General features: G+C 43.9%; 1 protein-coding gene and 1 pseudogene across 1 annotated transcript in view; both read left to right on the top strand.

The window, feature by feature from the left end:
* Positions 1–22,129, top strand: part of LOC126273369 (BRD4-interacting chromatin-remodeling complex-associated protein-like) — a 424,917-nt gene that overhangs the window by 232,435 nt on the left and 170,353 nt on the right. The window lies entirely within an intron of this gene.
* Positions 10,300–10,417, top strand: LOC126274510 (5S ribosomal RNA; annotated as a pseudogene).

Here is a 22,129-nt window from a genome sequence, read left to right as displayed (position 1 = left end):
TCAGACAAAAAGGGGTAAACCTCTCCGTCCAGGTACTGGGATCCTAAGTGGGTAATCCTGTGCTACATGCTTCCTAGCAGACGAAAACTAACTCAGCGTCCCATACAAAAGAAACCCGAAACCACTCGTAAGAACACTCATTCAGTCACATTCATTTACGCATAGGGTAGGGTGAAGGGAAAAACGTAATAAATACAGGTCATGATTTTCTATGGAACACAAAAAATATCATTTAATATTCCTTAATTTGATTGCTCAGTCTTTCTGGGAGAGTTAATAAATTAAACCACAATCAGGCGGTGGACAGAATAGGATGCACAGAATCCAGTGAGACAAGCGTCTATGAAGCGACTCCACAGGAACGTTTCCGTAGCACCAACACGTGCTGCAGTCAGAGCCACTTGATGTCGCTGTGTGGAATCGAAGAGGGTCCGAATATGCTGCTGGGGAATACTCTGCCGCGCGATTTGTAGGCGCGTCCACACAGCATCAACTGTGGGTGCAGGAGGGTCTGAACGAGCAATTTGTCGACAAACCGTATCACAGGAATGTTCGGTGGGCGACGTATCAGGCGAACGGGCAGGAGAGGGAACCAGTGGTACCCGTCTTTCTGCGAAGAAGGTTTGCACATTCCTTGCCACATGTGGCTGGGCGTTGTCCTACTCAAATATGGCATATGGATCGGCCTACAGGGTGGGCAGTGCCATCAGACTATTAAACGTCCCTCATTTAGCGGTAGTTGCTCGAATGGTCCTCAAGAAGTAGAAGGCGAGATCGCGTGTTACAGCTAATGACACCCCATACCATCACACTTGGCTTTTCTCCGCTATGCTAACATTACAGTGCACCTTGTTGCATTCACAAAGGCGGTGTCGAGCACGAATACGAAAATCACTGTCGGACAAGCTGAAGCTGGACTCACTTGAAAACACTACAGTGTCCGTTTTCACGTGCCCATTGCAGTTTCTGGCGTTGGTGGACTCAGGTCCGTGGAAGACAGCACAATGGCATGTGTGCCGTCAGAACAGCGCACAGAAGACAGCATAGAACCATCGACGTACGCTTGTCCACATCCGTTGCAGTGCTCCTACATCGCACCAACGCTGTAGACAAAGCTGTTCTGTCCGTCATGGCCAAGCGGACAAGATGGCGGTCATCTCGCGCTGTGGTCACACTATCGTCCAGCACCCTGTCGGCGGTGTGGAGGCCCCTCTCCTCTCCATTGGTTCTACAAGCACCTCACTGTTGAAGCAGCGTATCGGGTACGAGCTGCAATGTCAGGGAACGACAGACCAGCCTACTGAAGGCCATCATTCTACCCCATTCGAACGCACTCTTACGCCGACATTCCACCCTGCATGGTCGGCGAGGCATAGTGGCACTTGGTTACGCTTTTCCACTTCGTATGAGGGCTCCGCACCGACTGAGCGTTCCGTAACACTGACCTCTGGTCACACATAAGACGGCGCTGCTGGGCCTACATGCATGCCGTCTCTCTGCAATTTAAATAACTTATTACAGTTCCGCTGTTCTACATGACCTTTTATCGTGGTGTGTAGCAGACCGTTGCCAGTGTTTCACTTTTTAGAAACAGTAGTGTAGTTGTTTTGGCTAAAAATCATGGCCGGTTTCGGGCGATCATAAGCAAAACATCAGGTGTACAGGACTGCAATTCGGAAAATGTATAAATTATAATAAGAAACTGTACACGGCTTAACACCTACACATTCTGTGTAATCCATACAGTAACATACACCTATTCAGGTAGTGAGCTGACGGCTCTAAACAAGCTGGTGTCACAGCGGGATTTTTTATACCAAACAGGATTGGTCTACACCATGAAGCTAGGATCTACAATCGTCACACGGGCTCAGGCATTTATCAAACTAAGTGCAATGATTGTTAATTCCCTGTACACTCAGCTGGGGATGCACTTTTAACATCCAATCAAGGAACATCAGCACCTTAACAATTCTAAGTCCACTTTACCTAGTCTTTCGAAAACTAATGGCCACTCTGTTGGAGCCATAAATACCAATTTGGGTATCCTCCATCGTCACCATTAAGACTTGTCCTTAATTTATTAGGGGAAATAGAAATTCAGCACAGCTTAAACAAGCACCTTTCAACTACCCTTAACGTGCAAACCAGGCTAAAACAAAACTTCTAAATAATTATTCAGTTTTGAAATAGCGCTCAAACCTCACCAATATCCCCTCAGACTTTCCTCTCAGAGGAACTGTATTTTTATTTTTATCCCTTCAATTTTAGTCTCCTAACTGATATTACTTTTTCTACAACTTTCCACTGCTGACTCGTTTGTGTCTTATTTATATCTTATCTTGTATATCATTTTTAACACTATTTATGCCCAGGCGCATAATTTTCACCTTACTTTTATAATTTGGTGATGAACATTTAACTACCTTCTGTTCACTTCTGTATTCACCAGTTGTTAACGTTCGGGCTAGACAGTCACCTCTTACACTGTTCGCCACTAGATGGCTCCACTGTCCTTCGTTATATGATGGTCGCCAGTCATTGTGCGCAGCTGCTTCCTGCCACTATGTCATTCCATATCTCGGCTTCATGTGCCGGCGTCAGTGCCTGCAGCCTGGTTCTCACAGTGTGCGGAAACCATGTGTCTCATGGTCCAAGATATCTTACATTGGCCGGCCGGAGTGGCCGAGCGGTTCTAGGCGCTTCAGACCGGAACCGCGCGACCGCAACGGTCGCAGGTTCGAATCCTGCCTCCGGCATGGATGTGTGTGATGTCCTTAGGTTAGTTAGGTTTAAGTAGTTCTAAGTTCTAGGGGACTGATGACCTCAGATGTTAAGTCCCATAGTGCTCAGAGCCATTTGAACCATATCTGATGTTCTCTCAGTATTTCTCTCTCTTTTTTCTTCCTCTGACCGCTCACTTTTCTTAGGTCTTTTTGTGACTATCTGGTTCCACCAATATTTTCGTGCTGACAAACCCGACTGTATCAACCTCATATTTATAGTTGGTCAGTGAATCCGCGTTAATATGATAACAAATAAGTGTTAAGTGTTGTAGAATCTCTTATTATGGTTTCTTCATTTTCCCTTTCATTGTCTTTTACACCTGAAGACAGGCTTATAGTTGTTTGAAACCGGCCTTGATTTTGAGGCAATAAAACTATTTACAACTGAAACGGTTAATTATATGACTCTGAGACGCAATGCACGAGACTGTAGACTTATCTGTAAATTTCGCTGTTGAAATTTTCTCAGCTTATCGGCTAAGTCGCAGCAGCGTCTTGAAGCAGTGTTTCAACTAGTTTCCCAGTCGTCAACTTAAGGCGTAGGTCTCAAAATGACGAGTAGGACACACGTTCAAACTTTGGGCCAAGACGATGCTGCCACTCAGCTTATAACCAGAGCTAATTTTATGATAGAAGACGTTTCTAGAAACAATCTCCCCAGGTTGTGGCTAAGTCATGTCTTCGCAATGTCCTTACTTCCAAAAGCACTCATCCTTTAAGTTCAGCGAGAGAACTGTGAAGGTTGGAAGGCAGGGGATGTGATACTGACGAAAGTAAAGCAGTGAGGATGAGTTGTGAGTCGTGCTGTGGTAGCACAGTAGACCGACACGGTAGCTCAGCGTGTTAGGTCAGGGGATCGCCCACCCTCTGTAACAAATACTGAGTGAAGATCTCGATGCAGGAATTTCAAAGATGCCATGTGACATCAGCACAGAACTGCTGACAAAAAAAAAAAAAAAGGAAAAAAAGAAAAAAGAAGAAACGTATAGAAAAAAGACAACAACAAAAAAGTCTCAGTAGAGCAACTGCCTGCAAAAGATGAAGATCTCCTGTTCGAGTCCCGGTCTGGCACACTGTTTTAAGCTGCCATTAAGTTTCATACCAGTGCACACTCCACTAATCATCATCACCATCATTTTTGTGGGCCTTTTTCCAGCTTCAACCTAGGATCGGCCTTACTAGTATAGACTTGGCGATGTTAGTGTCAGAGGATGGCCAGATGCCCTTCCTGTCGTCACCCTGTATCCGCTGAGACAGAAGTAGTGTACCCCATCTGTCTGCGTCTAGTGTAAGCCATGAAATAGTGCGAACGTTTTCAAATGTCTGCGAGTTGTGTAACTGAGGCGGGACGTGGGGACCAGCCCAGTCTTCACCTAGTGGGATGTGGAAAACCGCCTAAAAACTATATCCAGGCTGGCCAGCACACCGGCCCTCGTCGTTAATCCACCAGGCAGATTCGATTTGAGGCCGGACTGCCAACCCGAGTTCAGGAAGCAGCACGTTAGCGCCCTCGGCTAACATGGCGAGCCGGCGCTAGTCTGGAACCGCGCCACCGCAACGGTCGCAGGTTCGACTCCTGCCTCGGGCGTGGATGTGTGTGTGTGGCGTCCTTAGGTTAGTTAGGTTTAAGTAGTTCTAAGTTCTAGGGGACTGACGACCTCAGAAGTTAAGTCCCATAGTGCTCACAGCCATTTGAAGCTTGCGGGTGCCAGGGCACAATCCATTGCAAAGTCAAAAACACATTCCGCATGCAGCCCTTTGCATCTTTTGTATCTCTTGCATTAATCGAACTTGATAATTACCCTAACTGACTAACGACACTGCACAATTAATTGAAAGATGATTTTTACAAACGACCTTTATTTTCCGTTAATTTCCTTTTGATATGTTCCTTTCCATAAACATGAGTCTGGCACCCGCATTCAGAGCTCTAGATTCATGTGCTCTTTCGACTGTAAATCGCTCTACGTGGATTCCCCTAGCTATCTGGAAATTGGGTTGAGAGTGATTTCATTACTTCCATTGACTGATGCTCAGTGACATAGTAAACCAATGCTATGCCTTTTTACTACTACTCGAATAGATTACATTTATTACTATCTAAGAGTCAGTTTTTGATATAGCTACATCTACATCTGTTTTCCACGAGCTACCTTATGGTGTGTGGTGGGGGGGGGGGTTATTTTCTGGTACCACTATCATTTCATCTGTTTCCCATTCTTCCATGAAAGGTGCATCTGAAGAACGGCTATGAAGTCATATCACTTTTTATTTTCTGTTTTCCCACTGTAGGCATTTCATTAGATGTGCAGTGCAGTGGCAGCTCTACAAAAATAAAAATAAAACAAATTTACAAGCAATGTAGTAAAATAAAAAAAGCTGTGCTCAGTCCACAGGCAGCTGCGTTCAGCTGCAGAATTTATCTATACCTTTGGATTTTAAACCCTCATCGTTGGTTATCATATTCTACTTAATTCTTCTGCCTAACCACACACTCAGAATACACGACCTATTCAGATAAAAAAGCCAAATATTTATGACAATGAAAGATACAAGAGACTTTGCTGATGCCAGACGCTGCTAAAAACGCAAAGAAGGAAACAAAGTAATGTTAACATGCAACAGGATGTGACTCTAGTTCCTTAGGTTCTGTAGTTTGACATCTTTTATCCACATTGACTTAAAACACACTCAATATTTGACAATGTTGTTATTTATGTTAGGATCTCTTGAAGGTTTATTCCGCTAATGTGTCATTAATTGACATTTAATTATAAGAATTCTTACTAATGGTGGTATATTTGTGCTAAATCTTCAATGCATCAATCACCACGTCAGTAATGTAATCATAACCACACAGCGCTCTTTGACTAGCCTCCAGTTCTGACTTTTCATTGGTCATTGGCAAGTGCTCAGATGGGGTTATTTTCGTGGTGCTACACGGACTGTAGTACCGTCAACGCCTGCGGCACATACAGCTGTATTTTTTCTCTGAGTGTATCATAGCTTGACTGAAATCATTTCAGCACAAGGCACTGTTGTTTCAGGTTGCCATCGAGAAAGTGCTACAAAACATGTTTTTTTTCCATTTTCTTAGCATACCAGCATGCATTCGAAGAGAAATCGCGCAATTTTAGCGAAATTTCTGGTTTGTATTTGAAAAGAAACGGCATACTTTTAGAGCGATATTTATAGTCTGCTGTAGCACATTAGCAAATGATCACCTGCTGCCACTGATGCAGGGTTTTTCAAAAATACAAAGAGCTTAAAAAAGTGTCACATCCCTATACGAGGTAATATTGGTCAAAACCAGGAGATAAGTCCCTGTAATGATGTGTCTGGAAACCAATACTTGTCAGATATGGGCCACTGAAGATCCATACTTCGCAGCCTGCATTTTATTTTCATGTGAGGCAAGATTCACAAGAGATGACATTGTAAAGAACCACAATATGCATGTGTGGGCAGATGCCAATTCTTCAACATAGAAATGAGGTATCATGATCGCTTCAGTATCAATGTATAGTCCGGAATTTCCACTGACAGAGTCATAGGGCCATACACGTTACTAAACAGATTAGAAACAGATTAGCATATACTTTACACCACCGATTTCTGCGCCGGGCGGGTGGCCGAGCGGTTCTAGGCGCTTCAGTCCGGAACCGTGCGACTGCTACGGTCGCAGGTTCGAGTCCTGCCTCGGGCATGGATGTGTGTGATGTCCTTAGGTTAGTTAGGTTTAAGTAGTTTTAAGTCTAGGGGACTGATGACCTCAGATGTTAAGTCCCATAGTGCTCAGAGACATTTGAATCATTTTTGAACCGATTTCTGCACGATAAGTTACGAATGCTATTGAACACAATACCCTTGCAGTATGCGAATGAGTTTTTTATACGATCGGGTACCACCCCATTTTATGTGGATCATGTGACAGTACCTCACTGCAACATTTCCTGGGCGAAGAGATCCTGTAGTGTGTCCTCCACATTCACTAGACCTTAACCCGTTGAATTCCTGGCTTAAGGACATTTAAAGGCACTGGTGTTCATCCACCCAATTAACAATGTGCAGACGTTACAGGAGCATGTCACCAATGCATGTGAAGCAGTCATAATGGATCAAGGTTTATTTAAAAGAGTGCGTGACTAAGTGCAAATAATGGCTGAAGGAAATGACCACATACAGCACTGCCCGTAGTGATACGTCCATGTAACAGACAGATGGGAGTGAGAGGACGCTTTGGCCCATATCTCATTAGGTATTGGTTTCTGGACATATTATCATAGGAACATATATCAGCTTTGAATAAACCATAGCTACCTCCTGTAGTGATATGTGACACTTTCTTTTAAACTCTACCTATTCATCTGTTTCCACACGACTATATCGTCTACATCAACGACGATAGGAATGGTAGCTAACTTCAGCTTGCCTATGGGATTTTCATTTTCAGACCAGTAATACGATTTTACTACGATATAACTGAGCCACCTTTTACAATTACGTTTAGGATCATTATTTTTATTTACCCTCCACAAATGTTCTAGATGCTCTCGCCTGATGCACGACAAACATAAAGACGATAATCGAACTTGTCCCTTACGTTCGTGAGCATGTTTGGAGAATCTGCATTCTCTTCTGTTGCTATGCGACGTCACAGTTCCTCGAAGTTGCTGGAAGAGAAGGCTCATCGACAAGAGTCTTACAAAACTCGTCACAAAAAGGCACATACTGTGATATCGAGCGACCTTTTATGCCAATGTTTCAATGCAAGCTACGTGCGTTTCTTAAGCAGTAAGATGTGCAGTCGCGCACTCTCGACGAAAATAATAGAGCTCGTTTGTAACTGAACTGCACCTGTTGAAGACGAAACCGGAAATGGTCTTTTGTTGCGGTGTTATCGGCGTCTTCAGACTCGACTCTCGTTGGACAAAGAACGAACGAGTGAGCGAGGAAGACTCCTGTCAAAAGCTAGAACTTCCGGCTAACAACTGTCACGACGGTAAACTTATAATTTCAGTGCGGATGTTGGTAATTTCCAAGAACGCTTGCAAGCGATGTATATCGTACGCTTGACTGTCTTGGAGCAAGATATCGATTTTTTTTCCAATCGGAACTACTACAACAAAAGACTAACGATGTGGATTTCGGTTATGGCGTTGCCAGCGACAAAAACCATACATGAAAATTGTCCAGATACGACATTAAATATCTTCGTCCTGGACAATTCCGCATAATACTTATGCTGCCGGTAGAAGTCCTTTCTTTTGATGCCGCGGCGCACTTTAGCAGTATCTCTTAAGAAAATTGGCAAAGTCCCGCCGGGAGGTTTTATAACACGTAACCGCAAATTGTGTAAGTAGATGTTTAAAAATATGCAGTTGATCTCGGCCTCCCGATCGTCCTTCTCTTTTGATGGGTGATTTCAAGGATTTCCATAATTGCTTCAGCTTCTGTGTGTGCACAGATGGATCATCAGAAGACAAGAATTCGACAGAATGTTTTAGAGACTCTTGGTGAAATCCCTCTTCCTTCAAAGAGTTGTAAGAGTTCCATCCAGCTGTAACGACTTTGGTGCTGGGCAAGATGAAGTTTTTAATAAGAGGCACTAAAGTTTGCTTAGTCCTAGAATTCACTTTTACAGTGAAACATTTTCTTGCTTCTCTTTCTATATCTCCCCACACCAAAACCTATTCAGTTTCGTTCTTGAGAAGTCGTCCTTTCCCGTATTTTCGAGTTATGTGTGACTCATCTATTTCCACAGTCTTGTTGACACCACCTCTCATTAGTTAAAATTACGTAACACACTTCTCGATAAAAAACCGTTATGCTCACAAAGAGTATTAATCGACAGTCCAGTTTCGGATGCTGTGTTTTCCAGTACGTAATCTCTACTCCAGCAAGAAATCAAGATAATGATCTACTTTATTGTCATTGTATACTTCTTAAACCATGTGTTTTTCCTTATACCTGTCGTTTTCGGACATTTGCTACAATACAATTCCAATGGAAACTCACAATCGCTACTACTGGCACCAAGTTTAGCGCAGTTCTCACCATAAGAATCCACGCAATTTCTGGCAACGTGATTCTGCAGAAAATGGCACTTCCAGCAGAAGTCTAAACAGTTTTCAACGGCACTCAACTTACGTGTAGGAATCAAATCACGTCACGTGAGACTAACGCTATTGGAAACTGTAGCTGCTTCAGTCGTCCCTGCGAGACTCCTGAAAATAAATATACTTTCCCACTTATTATGTGTCAATGCTGTCATCCGAAGAGAGATTCTTTGTCGCTGATTATGTTTCATTGATGCAAACAAAATCGATATCTTGCTCTGCGACAGTCGCTCGCTCGATATCGCTTGCAAGCGTTCTTGGAAATTACCCGTTAGTTAAAAATACAACCCAAGTCTCTGTCCTTATTCGCGTGGAAGAAATAGTGTTTTGAAATAAGATGAATCTTTCTCAAACGCACTACACATAGGAGGGAATAACATACACTGTTATTTTTAAGCACCTCTGGGGTTCTATGTGTGAATTGCGCGAGAACTGCAAGACATATAAAAAAACGGCACATGTCAGTGGTCAGAGCATCTCGCCAAGTTTTCGTAACAGACCCCTTGCGTAGCTGTACTACAGGGCAGAAGTGTCAGTACGTGTAGACAAAACACCCTCCCCGTAATGTCACATCCAGTTAATTCTCCCTGCAGATAGGCAACCCAGTGAACGGATTTCAAAAGAACACTGTTTTCACGCATTCGAGGATATATGTATCAGCGACGTCAATGAATTCCACGTAAGTACTGACGTTTACTGCATCACAACCAGTGCCAAAGTGAGTTAAGAATTTGGAGAGGTACTCTATCCACAGACTTATGTCTGTGTTGTGCATATTTTGTAGTCTTACCCCAGTTATGCTCTGAAACCCCACAGAATGACCCTGAGTTATCCGACACTAATCCTCTCTGTGAAGCCGGCCGGGGGGCCGAGCGATTTTAAGGCGCTTCAGTCTGGAACCGCGCGACCGCTACGGTCGCAGGTTCGTATCCTGCCTCGGGCATGGATGTGTGTGATGTCCTTAGCTTAGTTAGGTTTAAGTAGTTCTAAGTTCTAGGGGACTGATGACCACAGCAAAAAAAATGGCTCTGAGCACTATGGGACTTAACTTTTTAGATCATCAGTCCCCTAGAACTTAGAACTACTTAAACCTAACTAACCTAAGGACATCACACACATCCATGCCCGAGGCAGGATTCGAACCTGCGACCGCAGCGGTCGCGCGGATGACCACAGCAGTTAAGTCCCATAGGGCTCAGAACCTCTCCGTGAAGGAGGATGGCTCTCCTATAGCGTCTGCCTCTGGTGTTCTGGAGAACACTTACGTAACGATCTCGTAATTAATGGATAGCGCCTTTCTTCTTTGAATCTTTCTAGCTCGAACTTTAAGTCCACGTCGTAAGGTGTCAACTTGAAGAACGGCTCTCGAAAATCTGTCAAACTATCACTTTATGGCCAACGGCTTTACCGCAGTGGTAACACCGGTTCCCGTCAGATCACCGAAGTTAAGCGCTGTCAGGCTGGTCTAGTACTTGGACGGGTGACAATCCGGTGTGCCGAGCGCTGTTGGCAAGCGGGATACATTCAGCCCTTGTGAGGCAAACTGAGGACCTACATGACTGAGACGTAGCGGCTCCGGTCACGGAAATTGACATACGGCCGGGAGAGCGGTGTGCTGACCACATGCCCCTCCAAATCCGTATTCACTGACCCCTGTGGGCTGAGGATGACATAGCGACCGGTTGGTACCGTTGGGCCATCATGGCTTGTTCGCCGGGGAGTTCAGTATTTTTTATCACTTTCATTTGAGTAGGTCATTTTCCTCGACTCCTATTTCTTGTGATCATTCCACTTTAGGTCGCTCCAGGCTCTCAATCTCACATATTGCACGGTTGTTGCTGTATGCAAAAGGTTTACCATCAGTAGAATAATACAACAGTAAGTTGTCTTTCTGGTTATTAAGACGAATTACGTAACAATGATGTTCGCTGAACGTCACTGCCAGTCCCAACACCAACGGTCGATTCTTTGCAGGTATTCCTGCATTTCACTACCGTTTTGCCGGCCGATGTGGCCGTGTGGTTGTAGGCGCTTCAGTCTGGAACCAAGTGACCGATACGGTCGCAGGTTCGAATCCTGCCTCGGGCATGGATGTGTGTGATGTCCTTAGGTTAGTTAGGTTTAAGTAGTTCTAAGTTCTAGGGGACTGATGACCACAGATGTTAAGTCCCATAGGGCTCAGAGCCATTTGAACCATTTGAACTACCGTTTCCTGCCTAGCGACATTCTTATATATGGGAGCATCAGCCGAGAACAACTTGACAGACTTCAAATGTTATTCGGCTGGACATTTACACCTGGTAGCTTCACAGTTCCTGTTATAGGCTTCCTGGGGTCGTAACGAGGTCTTAGCAGACGAAAATTAACAAATTTATCCAGTAGTATGAGAAATACTGCGCGAGGGATTCATGGAAAGTCTGGGTACAACCTATAAAACTTGAGGTAAGCAGGGTCAGCCCGAAAAGCCAGAAACAAACGCATAAGAATGCAATGCAGTTCGATAGTTGGTATTTTGGTTATTTGTAACGGCATTTACGCCATGAAGTTGACTTCCTCAAGTCTGTGCCACATCTCGGGCGGTTCATTGTAGGACGTCAGGTTATATTTTTCATTGCATTTTTACCGATTTAGTCCTGATCTTTTTTTCTGGATGACCCTGTTTACGCCGAGTTTTACCGGTCGACTTTCCATTTTCCGCGCCTCACTCGCACATGCTTTCTCATACTACTGGACAAATTTTGTAGGCGGACGAAAGTGGTATGTGGTATCATAATTACAGAGGGGCTTAAGGATGACGCCTTTACCTTAGGGTGAATATTGTAGAGCAGGATATTTGAAAGTGATTCGGTCTCCGAATCATTTTGTATTCAAACGGTGCATTTCCAGATGGAGGTTCCTAATCAGATCCCCTCTACAGCCCCTAGAAGCCCAAATAAAGAATTGTGAAACTCCCTGGCTATACTGTTGTGGTTGGCAGGAGAGCCAACCGTGTAGTAAAGGAGGCCGAAATGCACGCGTCTCAGCTCACGCAGGCTGGCGTGAGGTCTGGAACATGACAAGGGAATTAGAATTGAGAAAAACGGACGTAGCTGGTGGAATACTTAACTTTAATCCATTAATGGAGAACGTCGCTCTTTATGGTACATGATTCACAATATCAATAGTACGGATACTGGCGCCTTGCTAGGTCGTAGCAAATAACGTAGCTGAAGGCTATGCTAACTATCGTCTCGGCAAATGAGAGCGTAATTTGTCAGTGAACCATCGCTAGCAAAGTCGACTGTACAACTGGGGCGAGTGCTAGGAAGTCTCTCTAGACCTGCCGTGTGGCGGCGCTCGGTCTGCAATCACTGATAGTGGCGACACGCGGGTCCGACGTATACTACCGTACCGCGGCCGATTTAAAGGCTACAACCTAGCAAGTGTGGTGTCTGGCGGTGACACCACATATACTGTGAACTACTCCCGTTCCATACTGCCAAAGTTATTACAAGGAGCAAAAAAAAGCAAAAGTGATGGTCTCCAATTGCAACGTACAAGAGTGAACCCCTTCTTCGACACCCTTTAGGTGGGGTTGCCTGCCATCGGACGCTAAAGCAGCAGCAAGGCAGCACTCAGCTGAAGAGGTGTCGAAGTCTGTGACAGATACCCTTCTAATGTGCTCAACAAAGGTGTATGGGCGGCACCTGAGAATGTTGCCGAACCGGGGGGTCTTAGAGGGACCCATTGCCGTTTTATTGACGTGCGTGTCAGTGTTGCATCCCTGCGTGATCATGCCACAGGAGGGTGCGAAACAGGAGGGCTGAAAAATCATATACAATATTTGTTGCTTCGGATCACGTACAAATTTCGTCGAACGGTTTTGAACGCTCCCTAGTGGTTCCACGGTGTATATCAGAGCAAAAATTGGGGTGAGATTACGTCCAATGCGGCTATAGCTCCACCGTGTCGTTAGAGTAGGGCTAAATGGTTTGGGGGCTGTCAGAGGAGTCGAACGTTTCCAAGAACGACGTCTAGTTATTCATCACACGGTGAACTGTCGTTCTCGACGGGGAAAGTGTGAATCAACGTCCTAAGGAAAAGGGTGGTTTCATTGTCGCTGTTTAAGCTACATACTGAGGGCTTTTCCTGTCAGTTGTGATTGCTGATGTGGCTGAAATGTTTTCGTCGTCCACCCATAAGCGAAGGAGAGGAATCTGGGTAAGAGGGGGTGTGACGACCTTCGAATCGTGAGATACGTCCACGATGGCAATGAGCAAAATTTTTTGTGAAATTTGGTGCAAGAGTACATCATTAACACACCTTACACCTCACATTAACTTCTTAGCTGTGGTCCTTTTTTTCACATGTGTCGACATCATGCTGTTCAAATTCAAGTGGTTAAAATGGCTCTAAGCACTATGGGACTTAACATGTGAGGTCATCAGTCCCCTAGACTTAGAACTACTTAAACATCACACACGTCCATGACCGAGGTAGGATTCGAACCTGCGACCGTAGCAGCAGCGCGGTTCCCGACTGAAGTGCCTAGAACCGCTCGGCCACAGCGGAGGTCTCATCATACTGTTCGAAGCGTCGCTGTGCCTGAGGGTGACGTCGGAGGGCGTCACGTTTCTGTATCATTAGAGGAAGGTTGTAGACATCTTTGAGCTACTTTTCATTTCTGATATTCTGCAATGGGAGACTATTACGGGTTTTCGAAAAAATTATACTTTTTTGTGTAGTGTATTACAGCTGGCGATTTCTTCCCTTTAGGAACGATGTGTTCGTTTCTATCCATCGGGAAGTCTCGAAACCAGTTACACAGCTGGGCTGATATTCCGAAAGATCCTATCTTCATGAGATAAGTAGAAGGCAGCAATTTAGTGTCGTACACTGAACTGCTTTTTTTTTTTTTTTTTTTTTTTTTTTTTTTTTTTTTTTTTTTTTTTTTTGTAAGAAGAATATGGACGTCGATTCGAGGATGTAACTTAAGCTCCCACAATGAATACTAAACTCTGCTAGGTTGTCAGTGCGGCTCGTGGGTGTGGCTTGAGTGACCTGTTTGTACTGATATCGCGTGTTTTAATAGCAAAGAAGAAAGCTGAATCGTTAATTAACCCTATCGCGGGCCGTGGGGGATATACTTCCCACTAAATGTATTTCATTACAGCTCCTGGCATCTAGTGGCAGTTGGCTGCACCAGCTTTGATTTCTGTTTGTTGTGAAATTTAACCTTCAGGACTGCGGGAAGTATATATCCCACCAAACAACGTTGTTTTAAAGGTTCTTGGGAAGTATGGTTGCTACCAAAGTAGTTTCTGGAAGGGGCTTATGAAGTGTACTTACCACGAAGTTAATCTGTCATTTGTGGTCGTTGGGAAGGATTCATACTACCAACTTAGGGGTATCCCAAAGCTTTTGAGAATACGTCCTACCATCTCTGTCTATGCCTGACATCTTTTGGCAGTACAATGCACCAGGTGCACGAAAACTGCTAACCGGCCGCGGTGGTCTGGCGGTTCTGGGCGCGCAGTCCGGAACCGTGCGATTGCTACGGTCGCAGGTTCGAATCCTGCCTCGGGCATGGATGTGTGTGATGTCCTTAGGTTAGTTAAGTTTAAATAGTTCTACGTTCTAGGGGACTGATGACCACAGCAGTTGAGTCCCATAGTGCTCAGAGCCATTTAAACGAAAACTGCTACAACAGCAGTTTCTGTTTGTAGTGAGATCAATTGCTATCGGATCACATTTTTTCGCTTCTGCATATACATTATTGTGACCTGCATCAGCTCATACCTTTGTTGCGTGATAAAGTTTCTAGGACTCTTTTTCACGTTGCAGTAAGTAAACTGACATTGGTAAAAAAATATTTTTTTAATTAAGTAAAAAAACATAAAATGAAACAGAAAACGCTGTTCATTATTTTTTATGTATAATGACAACGGACAGCACCTCACAAAAGGGAAGTGGGAAATCCATTTACCACCATAGTTTTAATACCTCATAATGGTGCCGTGGTGATATATTTACCACCACTGTTTTTGGTCGTAAATCACAAAAATAAAATTATCCAAAAATAAATGTAGTCAGTTGCTCACATTTCTAATAGCAAAAAGTTATCTTCGCCGAGTCGCTACCAAAAATGCGCCAGCGAAAAGATTACATCGAAATAATGTTTTGATCGCTATGTTGTTTCTACTTCACAATAGAGCTGATTGTGGTGTCGTGTTTTAAGGGTCCTCTGCAAATTTATGAACAGCTATTACAAAGGTATTTGGTTCATTTATTCGGGTTAGAAGCCGTTAAAAACTCTACTCCACAAGACAGTTTCATGGAACACTACTAAAACAACACTTTATATAATTTACGTAATGAACTAAAAGATCTTCGCCCAGAACTGAGCAACAGCAACTGCGCCGCATTCAGCCTTCATCTGCTTTTCATCCCTGCGTAACTCAGAACAGCATGGGCAGTGGTGCAGTGATACGTTGTCTGTTCTCGGCATTCGCACTGTGCCGATCCTCCTGAAAGGATTCGCCAACATCTGATCTTCGCCTGTCCAGTGAGCTCCATGTTGACCAGTCTACAGTACCCGCAAGCGGTAAACAATCATCAGGTTTCATCCACACTTGAAGCGGGTCACATATAGCTGCCTACAGCTGTCCTCCAGCAACTCATGGAGACGCAGTGGAATGAAATGGTCGTATGGCACTGGGGACCGGTAGTTCTCACTTGAGGAAATTCGGCAGTTGCAGGTTTTTTCAGTCGACGCCTCAATGGGCGAATTGGGCGTCGATGATGATGAAATGATGATGAGGACAACACAACACCCAGACCCCGAGCAGTGTAAATTTCCGACCCTGCCAGGAATCGAACCCGGGCCCGCCGCATGGCACTCAGACGCCTGACCACTCAGCTTAGGCGGCGAACACATAGTTAGTGCTAACGCCGAATTAACGAAACTACTTATGGATTTCAACCTAGATATTGGTGGTTGATGGCGTTTGAACATCTGAAGCTACTTTACGACGTATATTTACGTAATTTACGTTTCACAAAACAGGGGATGAGTAACGACACAGAAAACCGTAAGCGGGTGATAATTCGGAATTATAACACCATTATGGCGTGACACGCGTAATGCCGATGTTCCCGAGGCAGCGGTAGCGATACATTGTAGCCAGCCACCTGCCGGAGGCCGCGCTCTCAGCAGTCGACAGTGGCAGTCGGTGATCCTGAAAACGCTGCAGCGGTTCTCATTACGCATTCCCGCGGCAAGCATTGCAGTAATCGCATTACCCGCTGGGCGGCAGTCGTGAATTAAGACCGGCGACCCCGCTAATGCTAAAGCAACAAGCGGCCGGGCAGTCCTCTTTTTCTGGTTGCCGGCGCAGCACTCTTCTGAGAAGCGTGGCGAATGTTTGACGAACGGAAGCCGGGCGCTAGGGCCCGGGCCCTAGATTCGCTTTGTCATTTGTCAGGCGGGGAATTAAATTACTGGGGCCTCTTAGTGTCCATTACAGGCACGCTCTATATTGAGATAATCCGGCTCACGGCGATTTAATGAGGACATCGCTCCAGAGGGCGCCGTTGGAATAAGCGGAGCCCACAAGCTCCCTCGGGAGGGAGGTATGGCGGCAGTGAGGAGGATGACGTAGTGAAGGAGGACGAGGAGGGGAGAGGATGAAAGGTGAAAAAGCGAATTGCCACCTTGCCCGCGCAAAGCAAAACACTCTGGGGTACTTCCCACTAGGCGAAGCGTTTGGAACACTCCGCTGTTCCCGCGACAACACTGCAATTAGCCGCCGTGGCACATAGTAGATGGTACCAAAATAAGACCATAGTGAACAAAGGCATTCACTGACTACAGTAGAACCTCGCCGATCCGGGAGTAGGAGCATGGTTGGAACTCGAAAATCGTATTACCAGAGAAACACTTTTATTGACCCATAACACAACTTTAATTTTCAGCTGGCAACACTATCTGAAACATTGTTTCTTGTTAAAACAGTAACAAAACGAAAAGAAAACGTTAACTGATTAAAAATCTTCCACGAATGTGTAATGTATAGTAGTTAGTGCCTGTACTATGAAATATGTCGGTATCGTATAGAGTTACCATGAGTAAAAGTTTAACGTCCGTACATATCTTATTACAATTTTGAATTGACACACAAGTGCACTTAACTGTTTAAAACATGAGAAATCACACGGTAAAAATGTTCTGTCCTCAAGCAGAACGAAAAAAATATTTTTCTTTTTAGCAGACGACGACTTTCATTTTGCCGCGATGTTCCGGCATTTCCTAGTCCACAAAATGTCTATTGGGCTACACGTAGAGCTTTAATGTACTGAGGAGCTATACCAAATATATTTTTAGCACCTGTGTGTGATACTCAAGCCGTAGGTTCATTGTCTTCGTTGTCGTTATCGTTTCCTCGGGTTAGAGCGACAATGATTCGATCGTCAGTTAATACCGCTTCCGTTCTACAGTCAACGTCAGCTGTTCCGATCCACTCACTCACCCCCACTGGGCTCAATATACGGTTGTAAAGACAGGGTTTTACACAGTTTAATATGTAAAAGAACATTGTCACTCATTTATAAAACAAATACTTATTGAACGAGTTACAAACAATCTATTTCTTACTAAAACTAACCAATTCATAGCATCTAGCAATGGTCGACTGCCTAGAGATCCATTTCGCTGACGATTAGTCCCCGCCATGTCCAGGCCTGACTGTAGAAGCGGCGTGTGTACGTAAATAAACATCAGAAATGGGATGGCCGGACTAAGCAGGGAGTAATACTATCTGAGGTTCTACTGTACATCGAAATCATTACACTATGAAGAAGTCTTTCAGAGACTGCTACTAGACACAAAGTTTGTTGACTCACTTAAATTACTTAATAAAACAGCTGTTTCGAGGTACAAACCTCCTCTCCAGGCTGTAATGACAATACAGAAATATGTGATTAAAAATTATAATAGATATTTAAGTTGTTCTTTCTGGGTTTGGCGTGTGCTTTGTTTATCTTGTGGAGAAACAGGAGGATAACATTACATGAAGGAAGATAAACTTCGTTTGTTGATCTAATGTTAACGTAAACTGGTGTTAGATTATCTCAAACCAAATTGTTCAAATGGCTCTGAGCACCATGGAACTTAACTTCTGAGGTCATCAGTCCCCTAAAACTTACAACTACTTAAACCTAACTAACCTAAGAACATCACACACACAGCCATGTCCGAGGCAGGATTCGAACCTGCGACGGTAGCGGTCGCACGGGTCCAGACTGTAGCGCCTAGAACCGCTCGGCCACCCCGACAGGCAGATTATCTCATTTTATTCATATAAAATACTGTATCTTATGGGACATATTACCCAGGACAGCTGTTTTATGGCTCTTGCGCTGTCGAATTCTTTAATAATCGCTTGCGACGGAGGTAGATCAAAAAAAAAATTGTTGTCACATCGAAAACTGTGTAATAATCGCCCAACCCCAACGTATCGACCTATTTCACTCCTATGCTGTGGCTTCTTGGATCTTGTTGATCACTGTTCATAAATTTGCAAAGTCTACTGTGCGGTACAAACATCATGTCGGTCAAAACAAAGTTTTCTTTCGATTTAACTACCGATTTTTCGACCTTTGTGTTATCATTCACGTGCACATCTCTGATATTGGTTGACGAAATATACTATAGTCAGACAGATTGTGATAATGTTAAAAATTACAGTATAAAATTATTTTAATGAATTACAAAGATATATAGATTCAAAAAGTCACGTCAATAGAGGTAACTAAAGTTACGACGAGAAGACAGTTATATCCCCGGCCGCAGTGGCCGTGCTGTTCTAGGCGCTACACTCTGGAGCCGAGCGACCGCTACGGTCGCAGGTTCGTATGCTGCCTCGGGCATGGATGTGTGCTACGTCCTTAGTTTAGTTGGGTTTAATTAGTTCTAAGTTCTAGGCGACTGATGACCTCTGAACTTAAGTCGCATAGTGCTCAGAGCCATTTGAATCACAGTTATTTCACATGAACCAAGTCAGTGATAATCTAAAAAAGTTTTGTGTGAACAGTAGATCAACAAACGAAATGAAAGTTCCCCACATCAAGTTGCCCTCTCTCTTCGTAGGATGGCCACAACATGTGCCAAAACTGGAAAGAACAATTTAAGCTTCTCCTTGAACTTTTTAAAAATGTTTTTGTATTGCCATTGTAGTTTGAAGACGAGGCATGTACCCCGAAACATGATGCTTCTTTCAGTTAGTAAATTTTGTGACAGTTAGCTGTCCATGAAAATCCTTATCATTTTGTTAAAACAATTACGGGAGATTAAGCTGAAGTATTGAGAGTCAACCCGAATTTGACCGACAACGTTTTCAAGGGGCTTTTAAGGAGGTTTTTAAATATTTTGGTGTAAGGGATCCATGGTGTCCGGTAGTTCGTTACAACGTAATTGCATTGCGTTTCATTTTTTTACTCCTCGTTTATCTTTGTATCTGTGCAGCAATGAAAACATCTGCAAACCTGTGTAAAAGTCGATGATCAGCGTTGTATGTCTTGTTTGAAAACAAGCTTGTTCCCTTCAATCGCGGTATTTGCTGCTGACAACAGTGTCGCCCACTTTACTTTCCACATCAAGGTTTCTTTCAAGTACTTCTCTGCGCTGCCTCGGATGTGTTTCTCCGGTATTGTTAGTTGTACATTATCAGTGATGCACTGGGCATGTGTAGGTTTACCAGTGAAGAGCTGGCCGAAATGTAACTCGTGCAATGGTTCGATGGATCTACTGAATGAGCCGTACAACCGAGATGTTCCCTCAGCGACAGTAGCCACATCATAGTTTCGTTTGAGAATTGTTATACTGAATTTTGTTTTGTGTTTCACGTATATTTGATTGTTCACTAAACATATTCACAGAAATAAAGGTAAATGGGTTAAAAACGTAACAAATTATGATGTCACTATTAGTACGTGACGAACCACCGGATACCACGGACCCCTCATACACAAATACTCGGAAAGTATTCCTGAACAGCTTCCGAGGTAATGACAGAAATCAGCCACATGTCATGAATGGACTTTACTTCGTTATACCATATATACTGTTTCACGCATTTCTTTCTCCACTAATTTCCCATCCTGGTACGTGGATGGCCCTTGGCCAGCATATCCCACCTCTTACAGCTTCACCCTTTCTATCGATGCAACACATGAACATATATCTACACACACTTCGCATCTTCTCCTGCACAACTTTAACATACCATTAATCCGAGGAATCTTCTTCACCGTGTATTCCTCTTACCAGACTCGTTTATTCCTATTTACCACATCGTGCCTATCCTTCCACCTCTTCCTTTTCTTTAACATCCACAACCATTGCCTGCCTCCTTCCTTCTTACCCCTTGGATCCTTACCAGGTGGGATTGACGGAGGACATCGAAAGGGTGCAAAAAAGGACAGCTCGTTTTGTATTATCACGTAATAGGGGAGAGAGTGTGGCAGATATGATACGCGAGTTGGGATGGAAGTCATTAAAGCAAAGACGTTTTTCGTCGTGGCGAGATCTATTTACGAAATTTCAGTCACCAACTTTCTCTTCCGAATGCGAAAATATTTTGTGGAGACCAACCTACATAGGTAGGAATGATCATCAAAATAAAATAAGAGTAATCAGAGCTCGAACAGAAAGGTTTAGGTGTTCGTTTTTCCCGCGCGCTGTTCGGGAGTGGAATGGTAGAGAGATAGTATGGTTGTGGTTCGATGAACCATCTGCCAAGCTCTTAAATGTGAATTGCAGAGTAATCATGTAGATGTACCACAGGTTGTACGCTATTCTATCATAAACTGTTGTACATTACACAGTTCGCAATGTCTCTGCCTTCTTGCTCTATCAGTATTCGACGTACTGTACTGACGCAAAACCACTCATCTTTTCCTGTATCAATATTCCCCTCACGGATCTTCCATACTCAGTCAAGTGCATAGCTTCCGTCTTTCTCTTCTATGTCCTGTGGTAACAGCCTTCGTTTTTTATGTATATCATGTACATATTAATAATTTTGCAACACATCTAAATATTTTGTGTTCTTTGTGTGTTTAGTGATTGTCTTTACATTTTAAAATCGTGAAATGCGTCTGCTGAGTTTTAGGAGGGACACCTGGTATAGTTAAATTGAACTCTCCTAGATAGCCGAGCGCGTTGACACACTCAGAAAATGGTTCTAATAGTTCAAATGGCTCTGAGCACTATGGGACTCAACATCTGAGGTCATCAGTCCTCTAGAACTTATAACTACTTAAACCTAACTAACCCAAGAACATCACACACATCCATGTCCGAGGTAGGATTCTAGCCTGCTACCGTAGCGGTCGCGCGGCTCCAGACTGTAGCGCCTACAACCACTCGGCCACTTAGGCCGGCGTTGACACACTGCTTTCGGGATTCATCGAGACGAACCTGAGGCTTAACGACGATGGCTGGTGAGCTGGCCACTCAGGATATAGTTTTTAGGTGGTTTCCTACATCCAGCTAGATAAATACAGGGCTCGTATCCACGTTCCGCCTTCGATACATATTATACAGACATTAGGAAAACGTTCTCACACTTGAACATAGATTTGCTCCAGCTACACACAAAAAGGCTTCGTAGATTCCATACCTGTGGCAGTGGTGGCGTCAGGAAGGGCATTCTGCCACCCACTGTCACTAACTGCTTCATTACAGATAATGATGGTGACAACGTGTAAGGAACTCAAGTATGTGGAATCAGAGACTCATTTGTATGGCACATCCTCTACTGCTCCAAGTGACAGCTGTTTATTCGCCATCGCCATTTTAACAGCAACCCTGTACTTAATGAATAACGTTTCTATTACAGTGTCTGCTACAGGTGTTTGATGAGCACGGCCATAACTGTCTCGCGCTTATTAGACGATCCCATAACGAAAACAGCCGCTCTTCTTTGGGTCTTCTATCTTTTATAAATTATGTTCGGTATGGGTCTCAGATTGACTAACAACATACCGTGAAAGTAATGTTTTCTAAGCTACTTCTTTCGTGGGTGTGAAGTATTTCCTTATGATTTTTCCAGACAATCTGATTTTGACATTACTTTTCCTGCAACGAGTTTTATGTATAAGGAGCAATCAAAGAGAAACGGTCCGGAAGGTGTAAATTTAAAGCCGCTCAATGAACTGTAATTTCCTGCGGGAGAGGTTGTGATG

The sequence above is a fragment of the Schistocerca gregaria genome, chromosome 5 (genome assembly GCF_023897955.1).
Source record: "Schistocerca gregaria isolate iqSchGreg1 chromosome 5, iqSchGreg1.2, whole genome shotgun sequence".
Classification (NCBI taxonomy): Eukaryota; Metazoa; Arthropoda; class Insecta; order Orthoptera; family Acrididae; genus Schistocerca; species Schistocerca gregaria.
The sequence above is the reverse complement of the archived record's forward strand: the minus strand, read 5'-3'. Positions and strand labels throughout refer to the sequence as shown.